Source organism: Scyliorhinus canicula, chromosome 11 (assembly GCF_902713615.1).
Source record: "Scyliorhinus canicula chromosome 11, sScyCan1.1, whole genome shotgun sequence".
Lineage (NCBI taxonomy): Eukaryota > Metazoa > Chordata > Chondrichthyes > Carcharhiniformes > Scyliorhinidae > Scyliorhinus > Scyliorhinus canicula.
The window spans coordinates 7267569-7284770 of record NC_052156.1 but is presented as its reverse complement, the minus strand read 5'-3'; the positions used below and the strand labels follow the sequence as shown (position 1 = coordinate 7284770).

At 50.9% G+C, this 17202-nt stretch overlaps 1 protein-coding gene across 2 annotated transcripts in view; it reads right to left on the bottom strand.

The window, feature by feature from the left end:
• Nucleotides 1-17202, bottom strand: part of LOC119973745 (MICOS complex subunit mic25-like) — a 486022-nt gene that overhangs the window by 458907 nt on the left and 9913 nt on the right. The window lies entirely within an intron of this gene.

Below are 17202 nucleotides of genomic sequence, written 5' to 3'. Positions count from 1 at the left end.
GTGGCGGACCCAGTGGGGGGAATGCCGGTGGTGATGGGGATTCTCCGGGAATTTGGGGATTTCTCATGGTATAAGCTTAACTTTGGGAAAAGCAAGCTGTTTGTGGTACACCCGGGGACCAGGAGGGGGGGGATTGGGAGGCTCCCACTGAAAAGGGCGGAGAGGAGCGTCAGGTACTTGGGGGTTCAGGTGGCCAGGAGCTGGGGGGCCTTACATAAGCTAAACCTCAAGGCTGGTGGAGCAAATGGAGGAGGAGTTTAAGAGGTGGGACATGCTGCCGCTGTCTTTGGCTGGTAGGGTGCAGTCAGTCAAGATGACGGTGCTCCCGAGGTTTCTGGTCTTGTTCTAGTGCCTCCCCATCCTTATCCCGAAGGCCTTTTTCAGGCGGGTTAACAGGAGCATTACGGGGTTTGTGTTGGCACACGGGACTCCAAGGGTGAGACGGGTGTTCTTGGAGCGGGGCAGGGATGGGGGGGGGGCTGGCGTTGCCCAACCTCTGTGGGTATTATTGGGCTGCCAACGCAGCGATGGTGCGTAAGTGGGTAATGGACGGGGTGGGGGCGGCATGGAAGAGGCTGGAGATGGCATCCTGTGTGGGTACGAGCCTGGAAGCACTTGCAACGGCGCCGCCGCCGGTCCCTCCGACGAGGTATACCACGAGCCCGGTGGTGGCAGCTACCCTCAAGAGTTGGCGGCAATTTGGCGGCACAGAGGGGAGGTGGGGGCTCGATGGGGTCCACGATACGGGGGAACCACCGGTTTGTTCCGGGGAGAACTGATGGCGGGTTCCTGAGTTGGCACAGGGCAGGTGTCAGGAGGCTGGGGGACCTGTTCATAGACAGGAAGTTTGCAAGCCTGGGTGACCTGGAGAGGAAGTTCAGGCTCCCCCCGGGAACACCTTTAGGTACATGCAAGTAAGGGCGTTTGTCAGACGGCAGGTGGCGGGGTTCCCCTTGCTGCCGCCGCGTGGGGTCCAGGACAGGGTGCTCTCGGGGATATGGGTTGGAGAGGGGAGGATCTCGGAAGTGTACCAGGTGATGCAGGATGTAGACGAGGCCTCGGTGGAGGAGCTGAAAGATAAATGGGAGGAGGAGCTGGGTGAGGAGATTGAGGAGGGGACGTGGGCGGATGCCCTATAAAGGGTGAACTCCTCCTCTTCGTGTGCGAGGCTTAGCCTCATACAATTTAAGGTACTGCATAGGGCTCATATGACCGGGACAAGGATAAGCCGGTTTTTTGGGACTGAGGACAGGTGTATTAGGTGCTCAAGGAGCCCAGCAAACCATGTCCGCATGTTCTGGGCATGCCCAGTGCTGGGGGAATTTTGGAAGGGTGTAGCAAGGATGGTATCGAGGGTGGTAGGATCCAGGGTCAATCCAGGCTGGGGACTCGCAATATTTGGGGTTGCAGTGGAGCCGTGAGTGCAGGAGGTAATTTATTGTTTCTCTTTTGTATTTACCGGGGGGGGGGGGGGGGGGGGATTTCAATTCAATTGATAAATCAATTAAAATAAAGCTAGCCTCAGGAGTGCTTACCATGACAGCTATTATTGCTGGTCACAAAAACTCATCAGGTTCACTACTGCCCTTTAGAGGAAGAGATCTGCCATTTTCACCTTGTCTGGCCTACACGCAACTCTAGATCGACTCTTAACCACTCTCGAAAATGGCCTAGCAAGTGAAATTAGGGATGAGCAACAAACGCTGGCCATGCGGCGATAACCACATCCCGCGAAGGAATAAAGGAAATAAGGAAGGCAGAGGCACCGAAGGCATTCGAAGATGATAATGTTAAACTTGAGTTGCTGGGGGAACAGCAGCCAATGTCGGTCAGCAAACACCGGGTGTGAGGGACTTGAGTGATAGACGAGTCGTAGCTTACAGGGAGGGGATGGTTGTCGGCCAGGAAACAGTGGAGTCGTCATGTCTGCAACAGGGTGGTAGAAAATGGGCTGAAGCATGTATGGAGACGGGTGATATTACAAAGACGGAAGTAAGATGTCTTTGTAATGAGGTGGACAAGGGTCAGAATTGAGTGCCCTCCACAAGGCGAGTTTGGAGACAGGGTAATTAAATCGGGCAAGTGTCAGAAGGCTGTTAAGTCACCTTCCTGCCCCAGACCTTATTGGGGCAGTGGCATGCAGGGGAGTTGACATTTGGGAGAGCTCAGAAAGCACACACAGTGCCTGAATGAGCAATGGGCATCGGGGAGAGAGAATACCACTGTAAACTACACACTTGCCCATGCTGCTTAACCTTCTCCCCAGCTTGGCGACCCCACCCTGCCCTCACTAACCTGTAACCTTGGCCCCTTGCTGATCCTATTCCTGTGGGATTGCAATGTTGGCAGCTGCTACTGCTGCCGCTGGCACTGCCTGCAATAGAAATCTGCCAATTTCTGATTGGACAGCAGCTCTTAAGGGAGGCATGCAGGACCTTGATCCCTGGGAAGACCAGCTCCTGGCCACTTAACTGCCTGATTCCAACTCGGGAAGGGGCCATACTGGACCTGGTATTAGGGAATGATCCCGGCCAGGTGGTTGATGTTTCAGTCGGGGATTACTTTGGGAATAGCGATCACAATTCCGTAAGTTTTAGAATACTCATGGACAAGGATAAGAGTGGTCCGAAAGGAAGAGTACTAAATTGGGGAAAGGCAGAGTATAACAAAATTCGGCAGAAGCTAGGGAATGTGGATTGGGAGCAGCTGTTTAAGGGTAAATCCACATTTGAAATGTGGGAGTCTTTTAAGGAAAGGTTGATTAGAGTGCAGGACAGACATGTTCCTGTGAAAATGAAAGATAGAAGGAGTGCAGAGGAGATTTACCAGGATGTTGCCTGGTATGGAGGGAAAATCTTATGAGGAAAGGCTGATGGACTGGAGGTTGTTTTCGTTAGAGAGAAGAAGGTTAAGAGGTGACTTAATAGAGGCATACAAAATGATCAGAGGGTTAGATAGGGTGGACAGCGAGAGCCTCCTTCCGCGGATGGAGGTGGCTAGCACGAGGGGACATAGCCTTAAATTGAGGGGTAATAGATATAGGACAGAGGTCAGAGGTGGGTTTTTTACGCAAAGAGTGGTGAGGCCGTGGAATGCCCTACCTGCAACAGTAGTGAACTCGCCAACATTGAGGGCATTAAAAAATTTATTGGATAAGCATATGGATGATAAGGGCATAGTGTAGGTTAGATGGCCTTTAGTTTTTTGTTCCATGTCGGTGCAACATCGAGGGCCGAAGGGCCTGTACTGCGCTGTATCGTTCTATGTTCCATAGAAATGGCAAGATTAGGGAACCATGGATGACGGGTGAAATTGTGAGACTAGCTAAGATGAAAAAGGAAGCATACATAGGATCGAGGCAACTCAAAACTGATGAAGCTTTGGAGGAATATCGGGAAAGTAGGACAAATCTCAAACGCGCAATAAAGAGGGCTAAAAGGGGTCATGAAATATCTTTGGCTAACAGGGTTAAGGAAAATCCCAAAGCCTTTTATTCGTATGTAAGGAGCAAGAGGGTAACTAGAGAAAGGATTGGCCCACTCAAAGACAAAAGAGGGAATTTATGCGTGGACTCAGAGGAAAGGGGTGAGATTTTTAATGAGTACTTTGCATCGGCATTCACAAAGGAGAGGGACAAGACGGATGTTGAGGCTAGGGATGGATGTTTAAATACTCTAGGTCAAGTTGTCATACGGAAGGGGGAGGTTTTGGGTATTCTAAAAGACATTAAGGTGGACAAGTCCCCAGGACCGGATGGGATCTATCCCAGGTTACTGAGGGACGCGAAGGTCGAAATAGCTGGGGCTTTAACAGATATCTTTTCAGCATCCTTGAGCACGGGTGAGGTCCCGGAGGACTGGAGAATTGCTAATGTTGTCCCTTTGTTTAAGAAGGATAGCAGGGATAATCCAGGGAATTATAGACCTGTGAGCTTGACGTCAGTGGTAGGAAAACTGTTGGAGAAGATACTGAGGGATAGGATCTATTCACATCTGGAAGAAAATAGACTTATCAGTGATAGGCAGCATGGTTTTGTGCAGGGAAGGTCATGTCTTACAAACCTAATAGAATTCTTTGAGGAAGTGACAAAGTTAATTGATGAGGGAAGGGCTGTAGATGTCATATACATGGATTTTAGTAAGGCGTTTGATAAGGTTTCCCATGGCAGGTTGATGGAAAAAGTGAAGTCGTATGGGGTTCAGGGTGTACTAGCTAGATGGATAAAGAACTGGCTGGACAACAGGAAACAGAGAGTAGTGGTGGAAGGGAGTGTCTCAAAATGGAGAAGGGTAACTAGTGGTGTTCCACAGGGATCCGTGCTCGGACCACTGTTGTTTGTGATCTACATAAATGACCTGAAGGAAGGTATAGGTGGTCTGATTACCAAGTTTGCAGATGATACTAAGATTGGTGGAGCTGCAGATAGCGAGGAGGACCGTCAGAGAATACAACAAAATATAGATAGATTGGAGAGTTGGGCAGAGAAATGGCAGATGGAGTTCAATCCAGGCAAATGCGAGGTGATGCATTTTGGAAGATCAAATTCAAGAGCGGACTATATGGTCAATGGAAGGGTCTTGGGGAAAATTGATGTACAGAGAGATCTGGGAGTTCAGGTCCATTGTACCCTGAAGTTGGCAACGCAGGTGGATAGAGTGGTCAAGAAGGCGTACAGCATGCTTGCCTTCATCGGAAGGGGTATTGAGTACAAGAGTTGGCAGGTCATGTTACAGTTGTATAGGACTTTGGTTCGGCCACATTTGGAATACTGTGTGCCGTTCTGGTCGCCACATTACCAGAAGGATGTGGATGCTTTGGAGAGGGTGCAGAGGAGGTTCACCAGGATGTTGCCTGGTATGGAGGGTGCTAGCTATGAAGAAAGGTTGAGTAGATTAGGATTGTTTTCATTGGAAAGACGGAGGTTGAGGGGCGACCTGATTGAGGTCTACAAAATTATGAGAGGTATGGACAGGGTGGATAGCAACAAGCTTTTCCCAAGAGTGGGGGTGTCAGTTACAAGGGGTCATGATTTCAAGGTGAGAGGGGGAAAGTTTAAGGGAGATGTGCGTGGAAAGTTTTTTTACGCAGAGGGTGGTGGGTGCCTGGAATGCTTTACCAGCGGAGGTGGTAGAGGCAGGCACGATAGCATCATTTAAGATGCATCTGGACAGGTATATGAACGGGCGGGAACAGAGGGAAGTAGACCTTGGAAAATAGGAGACAGGTTTAGATAAAGGATCTGGATCAGCGCAGGCTGGGAGGGCCGAAGGGCCTGTTCCTGTGCTGTAATTTTCTTTGTTCTCTGATTGGCAGATAATAGTGGAATTTCCCCAAAACGGGCGACATGGGGCTCTCAGTGGCTCTCCAGCCAGCAAGCGAAACCCATCGCCTGGATTAAATACTACCCGTGGAGTCTGGAGCTCACCTCAGGAATTACAAGGTGGTTTGATTTGATTTATTGTCACATGTACTGAAGTACAGTGAAAAGTATTTTTCTGCGGTCAAGGAACGTACACAGTGCGTACATAGTAGACACAAGAATAATCAACAGAGGACATTGACAAATGGTACAGACAGACAAGTGTTTGGTTACAGTGCGAAACAAGGGGCCAAACAAAGCAAAAGTGAACAATTTGACTCAATCTGAGACAGTGCTCGGGAAGGGGAAGAGATGGAATCATTAGCACAAGGTACATAATTTGTAACAGTAACCAAAAACGACAGCTTCAGCCTGCCAAACCTTTCAACAATTTACTGAATAAGCAGAGTGTGGAAAGAAAATAAAGTTGGGATTAGGCCATGAAGTTTAAAATGTAATTTTCAGAACATATTTCTTATAAACATCCTCCAATACTAACAAGATTTTTCAACAGAAGAATGAGGTTTGCCTCCTAGCTAACCTTCCAAATGAGAAATTGTATGTGGCCTTGGCAAATCCCAGTTTTATTCCACAAAGTTCAGGTTTGCTGCCAGAACCAAGTCTATTCAGAATTCCCTAGTATTGAACCAGTCCAAATTGTGCTGCATTCAGACCTGGTAATCATTCCTGATTGAATAGGCACAATGGTGCAAACTATTGCGTCAAATCATCATGAACAAGAGGGGTTGTGTTGTCTGGTTTCCAAGCTACAGATAGTGCTTGATCAAATACAGTTTAATTTGTGCCTAGAACAATGCTCCTGTCTCCTGATTAATAATCCGGCCAGGTCCCGTAAGCAATTTGCCTGTAGGCCTCCACTTTAAAAATTGTATCGTTTCTATTTCAGATTTAACTATTTCCAATCTATACAAGATAAATTGTGGCCACTTTTCAATGCTCCGTGTGATCGCAGAACAGAGTTATAGAACGATACACACCAGACGAAGACCATTCAGCCCATCACACCTGTGCCAGCTCTTTGGTAGAGATATCTAATAAACCACAATGCCCTGCTCTGTCCTCATGGCAGTTTTCCCCCTTCATGTACTTATCCAATTCTCTGAATGTTATGACTGAATCTGCTTCCATTGCTCTTTTCGATAATGCATCATATCACAATTCATTGTGCAGAAAAATGTTTTCTTGGGTCCAATATTGCTGAAACCGCATGAAATGCATTCAGTGTGCTATCTGATGGGTTTACTCAATGTAGGATCTAACAGAGATTGTAGATTTAATTTTGGAGCCTACGGAGAAATGTTTCATTTCCTGCTCACAGAAAGCTTTTCTTTACCCAGAGCATTCTATTCAGAAAAGTAATAATGTGCAGCTAGAAATCTATGTTCATGCTTCCTATCTGCTTTATCCTGTCATTTCTCTATCTTCTGACCCACAACTGCTGACCTCAATACTTTTAATATTGTAGCAATCATCACCTTGTGTGATAAAGACTTAACATTCATATCGTCCTTTCTCATAAAGGTGTCAGCTGGGCTCACTCACCTCTGAGTCAGGATGTGTGAGCTCAAGTCCCACTCCAGGCACTTGATCACAGAACCCAAGCTGACACTTCAATGCAGGGCCGAAGGGGTGTGTTATTATCAGAGGTCCCTTTCAAATTACCTGAGGCCCCATAAGAAATAGGAACAGGAGTTAAGCCCCTCGAGCCTGCTCCACCATTCAATAGGATCATGGCTGGACCGATACTCCTCACATCCACTTTCCTGCCCTTTCCCCGTTACGTTTGATTCCCTTCCTGAACGAGAACCTATCTACCTCCGCCTTAAACGTCCACAAGGACTCTGCCCCCACAGCTCTCTGTGGTAAGGAGTTCCAAAGACTCACAACACTCAGAAGAAATTCCTCCTCATCTCAGTCTTAAATTTGCCCCCATTATTCTGAGACTGTCCTCTGCTCCTCGACTCTCCCAGGAGAGGAAACATCCTCTCAGCATTTACCCTGTCAAACCCCTTAAGAATCCTGTGAGATCACCGCTCGTTCTTCCAAATTCCAATGGAGTAGAGTCCCAACCTGTTTAACCTAATGGGGCTGATTTAGCACACTGGGCTAAATAGCTGGCTTTTAAAGCAGACCCAGGCAGGCCAGCAGCACGGTTCAATTCCCATACCAGCCTCCCCGAACAGGAGCCAGAATGTGGCGACTAAGGGCTTTTCACAGTTACTTCATTTGAAGCCTACTTGTGACTATAAGCAATTTTCATTTTCATTTCATTTCCAACCTCTTCTCCCAAGGCGATCCCTCCATACCGGGGATCATCCTATTAAACTTCTCTGAACTGCCTCCAATGAAATAATATATTTCCTTCAATCAGGGGATCGAAACTGCTCAGTGCTCCAGATGTGGTCTCACCAGCACCTTGCACAGTTGCAGCAAGATATCCGAACCCTTAGACGCCAACCCCCTTGAAATAACAACATTCCATTAGCCTTCCTGATTACCAGCTGTATCCGTGTGCTAGCTTACTGTGTTTCATGCACAAGTATCCCCAAGTCCCTTTGTGTTGCAGCATTCTGCACTTTTTCTCCACTTAAATAATCCTGTTCCTTTGTTCTCCCTTCCAAATGAACAATACAAAATCAATCCCCTTAACAATAACAACGATCCCATCCTCCCACCACCCCAAACAACGGCCCACCTGTCAATATATATACATCCAATAAAACAAACCCTCCCACGGTGGAAACAAAAAACAAAGGAGAAGGACTTCCGGTGGCGGCGATGCTTGAGTGAGCCGCACATTCGGCGGGCTCTCACTCCGGCGAGGCTTGAGGGCTGATTCCCCACGATAGCGGCACCAAGGAGCGGCAAAAAGGCGGCCGCGAAAAGGCTGGAGAGCGGGCTGCAATCGATGGAACCGTGGGAGTCCAGTAAGTAGAGGAGGAGAGAGAGAAAGAGACGGAGGCAAGGAGCAGAGGAAATTGGCCTGAAACTTAAGATGGCGGACACACGGACCTTTCTTGCTCCAGGAGAAGAAAAAAAGTTTTGGAGTTGCTGAAGCAGGACCCACTTCAGATGCTCAAGAGGTAAAAGTTAAGGAGCTGAGAGAAGGAAGCGAAAGTGCTGAGGAGCGGGCTGCGGCACATGGAACAGCGGGAGTCCAGAAGGCAGAAGAAAAAGGAGAAAAAGGGACAGAGGCAAGGACCTGAAGAAAATTACCTGGGACCGAAGATGGCGGACACACGGACCCCGGACTCAGCAATCCAGCAGGCGCTGGATAACATGCTCCAGGTAATGAAATCCAGTTTTGAAGCGCTGAAGCGGGACAGCTTGGACCCAATCCAGAAAGCGGTGGATCAGCTGAACCAGAGGCTGGATGCGGAAGATGTTAAAGTTAAGGAGCTGGGAGAGGCGGTGGAGGAGCAGGCGGATGCGCAGACGGTTGCGGCGCTAGAAGTTGACGGGCTGAAAGAGCGGCAGAGAAGACTGCTGGACAGAGTGGAGGAGCTGGAGAATAGAGTCCGCAGGAACAACCTGAGGATGGTCGGCCTCCCGGAGGGGGCTGAGGGAGCTGATGCCGCAGCGTTTGTAGCAGACCTGTTGAAGCAGCTGATGGGGGCCGAAGCCTTTCCGCGACCGCCGGAGCTGGAGGGGGCACACAGAGTGCAGGCGAGGCAGGGGCAGCCGGGCGGACCCCCCCCGCCCGATGGTGATTAGGTTCCACAGGTTCGTGGACAAGGAGCGGGTGCTGCGGTGGGCAAAGAGCGCCAGGAGCAGCACGTGGAACAACAGTGTTCTCCGCATTTACCAGGACCTAAGCCAGGAGGTGGCTCGGCGGCGAGCAGCCTTTAAGAATGTCAAGGAGGTGCTGTTCAAGAAGCACGTGGGGAGGACGGGGAAACAATGGGAATGAGACAGGAAGGCGCCGGAGTGTTGAGTCACCGGGCTAGCAGATTGGCTAGTCAAGAGAGTCAGAGGGGGGGGGGGTATTGGGGGATGTGGGTGGGGGGGGGGGGGGGGGGGTGTTCTGCTGACGTGGGAGGAACTTGAAATAGGCACTGGAAAGGAGGTCGAGGGTGGAGGCAGCCAAAGGGCGGGCCAGGAATGGCGCGACGCACAGGCCGGGGGTCGGCCCGAGAAAGGCTATGGCTGACCGGCGTGGTGGTGGGGGGGGGGGGTTGTGCCCCCCGACCAGGCTGATCACCTGGAACGTCAAGGGACTGAATGGTCCGGTTAAGAGGGCGCGGGTGTTCGCGCACTTGTGGGCTCTGAGGGCGGACGTAATTATGTTGCAGGAGACACATCTGAAAGTGTCTGACCAGACCAGGCTAAGGAAGGACTGGATTAGCCAGGTCTTCCACTCGGACTCGAAGTCCAGGGGGGTGGCAGTCATGATCAACAAGCGCGTGCAATTTGAGGCGGAGGGCATATCCGCAGACGGGGGGGCAGATACCTGATGGTACGGGGCAGATTGGAGGGGAGAAGAGTGGTGCTGGTGAATATATATGCCCCGAACTGGGATGACGTGGACTTCATTAAAAGAGTGCTGGTGAAGATCCCGGACCTGGATTCTCGCAGGCTAATAACGGGGGGGGGACTTTAACATGGTCCTTGACCCGGCTTTGGATCGGTCGTGTCCCAGAACGGGTAGACTCCCAGCAATGGCAAGGGAGCTGAAAGGGTTTATGGAGCAAATGGGGGCAGTGGACCCCTGGAGAGATAGACAGCCGACAGGAAGGGGCTACTCGTTTTACTCGCACGTCCATAAAGTATATTCTAGGATAGATTTCTTTGTACTAAGCAGGGATTGTATAGGGGAGGTAAAGAACACGGAATACACCATTACAAGGGGACATAAATTTAAGATAAATGGTGGAAGATATAGAGGGGATGTCAGAGGTAGGTTCTTTACCCAGAGAGTAGTGGGGGCATGGAATGCACTGCCTGTGGCAGTAGTTGAGTCGGAAAAGTTAGGGACCTTCAAGCGGCTATTGGATAGGTACTTGGATTAGGGTAGAATAATGGAGTGTAGGTTAACTTCTTAAGGGCAGCACGGTAGCATTGTGGATAGCACAATTGCTTCACAGCTGCAGGGTCCCAAGTTCGATTTCGGCTTGGGTCACTGTCTGTGTGGAGTCTGCACATCCTCCCCGTGACTGCGTGGGTTTCCTCCGGGTACTCCGGTTTCCTCCCACAGTCCAAAGATGTGCAGGTTGGGTGGATTGGCCATGAAAAATTGTCCAAAATTCTATGATTAACCTAGGACAAAAGTTCGGCGCAACATCGTGGGCCGAAGGGCCTGTTCTGTGCTGTATTTCTCTATCTCTATCTAATACTCGGCAATTACTATCTCAGACCATGCCCCGCATTGGGTAGACCTGCAGATCGGGGGAGCGAGCTACCAAAGCCCGCAATGGAGGCTAGACGTGGGACTGCTGTCGGAGGAGGGGATCTGCGAAAGGCTTCAGAGGTGTATGCAAAATTACTTGCAGGTGAATGACACGGGGGAGGTCTCAGCGGCGACCCTGTGGGAGGCGCTAAAGGCAGTAGTGCGGGGGGAGCTGATTTCAATTGGGGCCCACAGAGCCAAGGCAGACAGGGCAGAGATGGATAGATTGGTCAGGGAAATGGGTCGGATAGATGAAGAGCACGCGGAGTCCCCAGGGGGGGTTTTACTCAGGGAGAGGCAGAGACTACAGGCGGAACTGGGGGCACTATCCACGAGCAGGGCCGTGGAACAGCTTAGGAAGGCGAGGGGAGTGGTGTACGAGCATGGGGAAAAGGCTAGCAGACTGTTAGCGCAGCAACTCAGGAGGAGGGAGGCGGCCAGGGAAATAGGTAGAGTGAGGGATGGGGAGGGGCGCAAAGTGGAGGACCCGGCAGGATTGAATAAGGTATTCCGAGACTTCTATCGCAAGCTGTATACTTCGGAGCCGCCGGAAGAACCGGAGGAGATGAAAAGGTTTCTTGACGGGTTAACCTTCCCAACAGTAGGTGGGGGGCGAGTGGATGAGCTGGGGGCCCCGATTAGAGCGGAGGAGGTATTGGGGGTCCTAAAGGCCATGCAGTCGGGGAAAGCCCCGGGGCCGGATGGATACCCGGTAGAGTTCTATAGGAAGTTTTCTGAGCTGGTGGGCCCGGTCTTGGTGAGGGTTTTCAATGAGGCAAGGGACAGAGGGACCCTGCCGCCGACAATGTCGCAAGCCACTATATCACTGATATTGAAGCGGGGTAAAGACCCGGAGGCGTGCGGGTCCTACAGGCCAATCTCCCTGATTAATGTTGACGCCAAGCTCCTGGCAAAGGTACTGGCGGTTAGAATGGAGGACTGCGTACCGGAGGTGATTGGGGAGGACCAAACTGGGTTCGTGAAAGGTAGGCAGCTGGCGGCCAACCTGAGAAGATTACTTAATGTGGTAATGATGCCCCCGGTGGGTAGGGAGGTGGAGGTAGTGGTGGCAATGGACGCCAAGAAGGCCTTTGCGGGTGGAGTGGGACTATCTATGGGAGGTGCTCGGACGGTTTGGGTTCGGGGAGGGATTGGAGGATTGGATCAAATTATTATATCAGGCCCCGAGGGCCAGCGTCAGGACTAACAGAGAAATGTCAGAGTACTTTAGGTTGTACCGAGGGACCAGACGGGGCTGCCCGCTCTCCCCGCTGCTGTTTGCGCTGGCCATAGAGCCGCTGGCGATTGCGCTGAGAGCCGCAGAGGGATGGAAGTGGATGGTGAGGGGCGGGGTAGAACATCGGGTCTCTCTTTATGCAGACGACCTGCTCCTGTACGTGCCGGACCGTGGCCGGGATGGGAAGTATACTGGGAATGCTGAGGAAGTTCGGCCAGTTCTCAGGATACAAATTAAATACGGCCAAGAGTGAAATGTTTGTGATACAGGCAAGGGGCCAGGAGAACAGATCGAGAGGGCTACCGTTTAGGCCTGTTGAGGAAAACTTCCGGTATTTGGGAATCCAGGTGGCACGAGACTGGGGCAGGCTGCACAAGTTAAATTTGGCCAGGGTGGTGGAGCAAATGAAGGGAGAGTTTCGGAGATGGGATGCACTCCCGCTGTCGCTGGCAGGGAGGGTGCAGACTGTAAAGATGACAATCCTCCCTAGATTTCAGTGCCTCCCGATATTTATCCCACAGTCCTTCTTCAAAAGAGTTAACGGGATGATCATGAGCTTTGTCTGGGCGGGAAAATCCCCGCGGGTGAAGAAGGCGATGTTGGAAAGGAACCGCAGCGAGGGAGGGCTGGCTTTGCCGAGTCTGATTAATTATTACTGGGCGGCCAACATCGCTATGATAAGGAAGTGGATGGTGGGTACGGGGTCTATTTGGGAGCGGGTGGAGGCGGCTTCGTGCAGGGGCTCCAGCTTGGCAGCCCTGGTCACGGCTCCTCTACCGCTGCCGCCGGCCAAGTACACCACCTGCCCTGTAGTGGTGGCATCCCTGCGGATATGGGGCCAGTGAAAGAGGCATGTAGGGGAGATGGGGGCGTCCGTCTGGGCGCCAATCTGCGACAACCATCGGTTTGCCCCCGGGAGTATGGATGGGGGGTTCCGAGTATGGCGGCGGGCGGGGGTGGGTGATATGTTCCTGGAAGGGACCTTTGCGAGTTTGAGGAGCTTGGAGGAGAAATTTGGGTTGGTAAGGGATTATTTTAGGTACCTACAGTTGCGGGACTTTGTTCGTAGACAGGTCCCGTCTTTCCCACGCCTCCCGCCAATGGGGATCCTGGACAGAATAGTCTCTAGGGGGAAGAAGGGAAGGGTAGAGTCTCGGGTATTTATAAGGTGCTCATGAGGAAGGAAGGGTCCCAGACAGAGGAACTGAAACTTAAATGGGAGGAGGAGCTAGGCGGGGAAATGGAGGATGGGCTGTGGGCAGAGGCCCTGAGTAAGGTAAATTCGACCGCGACATGTGCTAGGCTCGGGCTGATCCAATTTAAGGTCGTTCACCGGGCCCATATGACGGTGGCTCGGATGAGCAAATTCTTTGGGATAGAGGACAAATGCGCTAGGTGCGCGGGAGGACCAGCGAACCACGTTCACATGTTTTGGGCATGCCCTAAACTGAGGGGGTACTGGGAGGGATTTGCGGGGATTATGTCCCGGGTGCTAAAAACAAGGGTGGTGATGAGTCCAGGGGTGGCAATTTTTGGGGTTTCGGAAGACCCGGGAGTCCAGGGGGAGAAAGAGGCCGATGTTTTGGCCTTTGCTTCCCTGATAGCCCAGCGACGAATACTATTGGCGTGGAGGGACTCAAGGCCCCCGAAGACTGAGTTGTGGCTTACGGACATGTCGAGTTTCCTGGGTATGGAAAAAATTAAGTTCGCCTTGAGGGGATCTGTACAGGGGTTCGCCCGGAGGTGGCAACCATTTATTGACTTCTTTGCGGGAGAGTGAGCGTCACCAGGGGGTGGGGGGTAGAGTAGAGTAGGAGGGAAAATATGGCGGGTAGTACCGGTGGCAGGGGAGCGGGCTTGTGCAATATGTTATGATGGAAGTATTGAAAGTACATGGATGTTTGCACATTTTTGCCTTTTTTGCTTTCTTTCTGTTGATGTCTGTAACTGTTTACAAAGCCAAAAACTACCTCAATAAAATTGTTTATTTAAAAAAAAAACAAAGGAGAAAAAGAAAAAGGAGTCCGGGACGGCCCATGGTCACCATTAACCTATAGAGTCCAACCCCCCCCCACCCCACACTCAATGCCATCCAACCTCTGAAAGAGTACCGTACATGATACCCAAGAGTTGTGACCCCCCCCCCCCCCAACTCCTCCCGTCCACTGCCTCCTGTAAAACTCCTCCCCCCAACCTCGGTTCCTTCCCCCCAACTTTCCACCCCGGCTAGACCCCTCGGACCCTGTTCTGCCAGGCTCCGATAGCCGCAGCCCCTCCCCCCACTTCCCTCCCGTTCACTGGCCGGCTTAGACTGGCCAGCGTGGAGGCCCCCACCCAGGTCTCTTTCCCCCTTGCACGGCCCCAGGAAAGCCCAGAAATCCCCTTTTAGCACACAAACCCCACATATCCACCTACACCCTAAAGAGCCCTCACTTCGAGTGAAAATCCCATCACTTCCCTTGTCCAAATATATACACTATTGGCTCCTTTAGCCCATACACCCGCACGCAGTGAAACAAAAAAGAAAATAGTCAGGAGATTACATCGGCACATGGGCATTTCTCAATTCTGTCACAGTCCTTCTGCCTTCGCAAACTCCTCCGCTGCTTCCGCCGTTCCAAAATAAAAGTCCTCGAGTTTGTAAGTCACCCTCAGCTTCGCTGGATATACAATGCCGCTCTGCACCTTGCTGATGTACAGTGCCCTCTTCACCCAGTTGAAGGCAGCCTGCCTCCTCGCCAGCTCCACCGTAAAGTCCTGGTATACACGTATACCAGCTCCAGCCCACTGCACCACCTGCTTCTGCTTGGCCCAGCACAGGACCTTCTCCTTTACACTGTACCTATGGAAGCACAGAGTCACTACCCTTGGCGGCTTACGCGCCTGTGGTACAGGCCTCCACGACCGATGAGCCCGATCCAGTTCATATCGGGAGGGATCCTTCCTCTCCCTCAATAGTTTCGCCAACATCGCAGCAAAATACTCCGTCGGCCTCGGTCCTTCAACTCCTTCGGGCAGCCCCACAATCCTCAAATTCTGTCGCCTGGATATATTTTCCAGGTCTTCCATTTTTCCTCGCAGATCCTTGTTAATCTCTATCACCTTCCGCATCTCCTTCCCCATCAAGGTAAGTTGATCACCGTGCTGCAAAAATGTCTCCTCCACTTCCTTCAGCGCCTCCCCTTGCTCCCGCACCTCCGCCACTGTGCTCGCCACCGCCGTCGTCACCGGGGAAATCGCCTCCTCCACCAGCACACTCAAAACCTTCCTCATCTCCTTCCTCATTGCCTCCATGTGTTTTGTAAATTGCCTTTCGAATTCCGCAGCCATCACCTTAGTTATATCTTCAGCCGTAAGCAATGCGGCCTCCCCTCGTGCTCCAGCCTCCATTTTCCTTGGTGACCCCGTAGTGACCTTTCCACTCCCCGACGGACCTTCAGTTTTTTTTTTTACGGCCGTTTTTTTGCTCACCCTTGACATTTTCCTTCACTGTGCCTTCTCCCTGCTTTTGCCGCCTCCGTGGCCCCTGGGACCGGGCTTAAAGCCCCGAAAATGCCGTTCCCGAACGGGAGCCCTCCAATGTGCGGCTGCCTCCCGCCCGCCGTCACCGGCAGTCATCTTTCTTTCTTAATGGTATATATTTTTGCTGCGTCACAAATTACCTCCTTAAATGTCTCCCGCTGCTTGGCTGCTGTACTTTCTGCTAATCTATCCACCCAGTCCACTTTAGATAACTCTATCCACATTTCACTGTAGTTCCCAAACACAGTTGCTTCCAACCAACGTTTCTCACTCTCAAGCTTAGTATTAAATTCTAACATGTTATGATCACTATTTCCTAGGGGATCTATTCTGAGGTCATTTATTAAACCTGACTCATTACCTAGTAACATGGAAATTAAAGCTACCCATAATTATTGCTCCTTTTTACATCCTATTCTTTGTGGATTTATACACTTTCCTACAGTGTGGCTACTGTTTAGGGATATAAACACTGCCCCTACCAATGTGTTCCTTCCCTTGCTCTTTTTCACTTCCACCCAAATGGACTCTACATCGTCCGAGTCTAGGTCGTCTCACACAACTGTTCTCATTTCATCTCTTACGAACAGTGCTACCCCACCACATTCTTTCCCTCCTGTCCTTTCAAAAAGTTAAATATCCCTCCTGTCCTTTCAAAAAGTCAAATATCACTGAATGTCAAGTTCCCAGTTTTGATCTCTTTGTAACCATGTTTCCGTAATGGTTATGAGATCATATCCATTTATTTTGATTTGCACCGACAGTTCGTTTATACCTTGCTTCGTGCATCAAGGTACTTCAATCATTAAGATACAAAGCCTTTAGACTTGCCCTTTTGTCATTTTTAATCACCCTAACTTTTCTTTGTATTGTGGCCCTATATGCCTCTCGCCCTCGATTACCCGGTCCACCATTTTTGCATTTTACTGTTCTTTCTTTTATTAGGGAATCACGGTACCACAGTGGTTAGCACAGTTGCTTCACACCCCAGGGTCCCAGGTTCGATTCCCGGCTTGGGTGCTGTCTGTGCGGAGTCTGCAAATTCTCCCCGTCTCTGTGTGGGTGTCCTCCAGGTGCTCCGGTTTCCTCCCACAGTCCAAAGATGTGCAAGTTAAGTGGATTGGCCATGGTAAATTGCCCTTAGGTTTGGTGGGATTATGGGGATAGGCTGGAGATGTGGGCTTCAGTGGGGTGCTCTTTCCAAGAGCCAGTGCAGACTCGATGGGCTGAGTGGCTTCCTTCTGCACTGTAAATTCTATGATTCAACTGCCCTAAGTCTCTTTCGCTTGTCACCCTGCTTCGGTTCCCATCCCCCTGCCATTCTAGTTTAAACCCTCCCCAACCACACAAACAAAAAACTCACTCTAGGACATCAGTCCTGCCCAGTTATAACCCATCCAGTTTGCACTGGTCCCACCTCCCCAGAACTGGTCCCAGGAATCTGAAACCCTCCACCTTACACTATCTACCAGCCACGTATTCATCCAATATCCCCATGAGGTCGGAATATTCAAACAGCTGGGATATCCTTTTCCCTCAACCAAAATCACTGGAAATAATGTGGGCATAAACTGAGACCTTGCTGTACAGAAATTGGCTGCACTTCCTACATTGCAACAGTAACTACGCCTCAAAACGTTGCAAGTGTTTTGAGCTGTCCTGAGGTCATAACAGGTG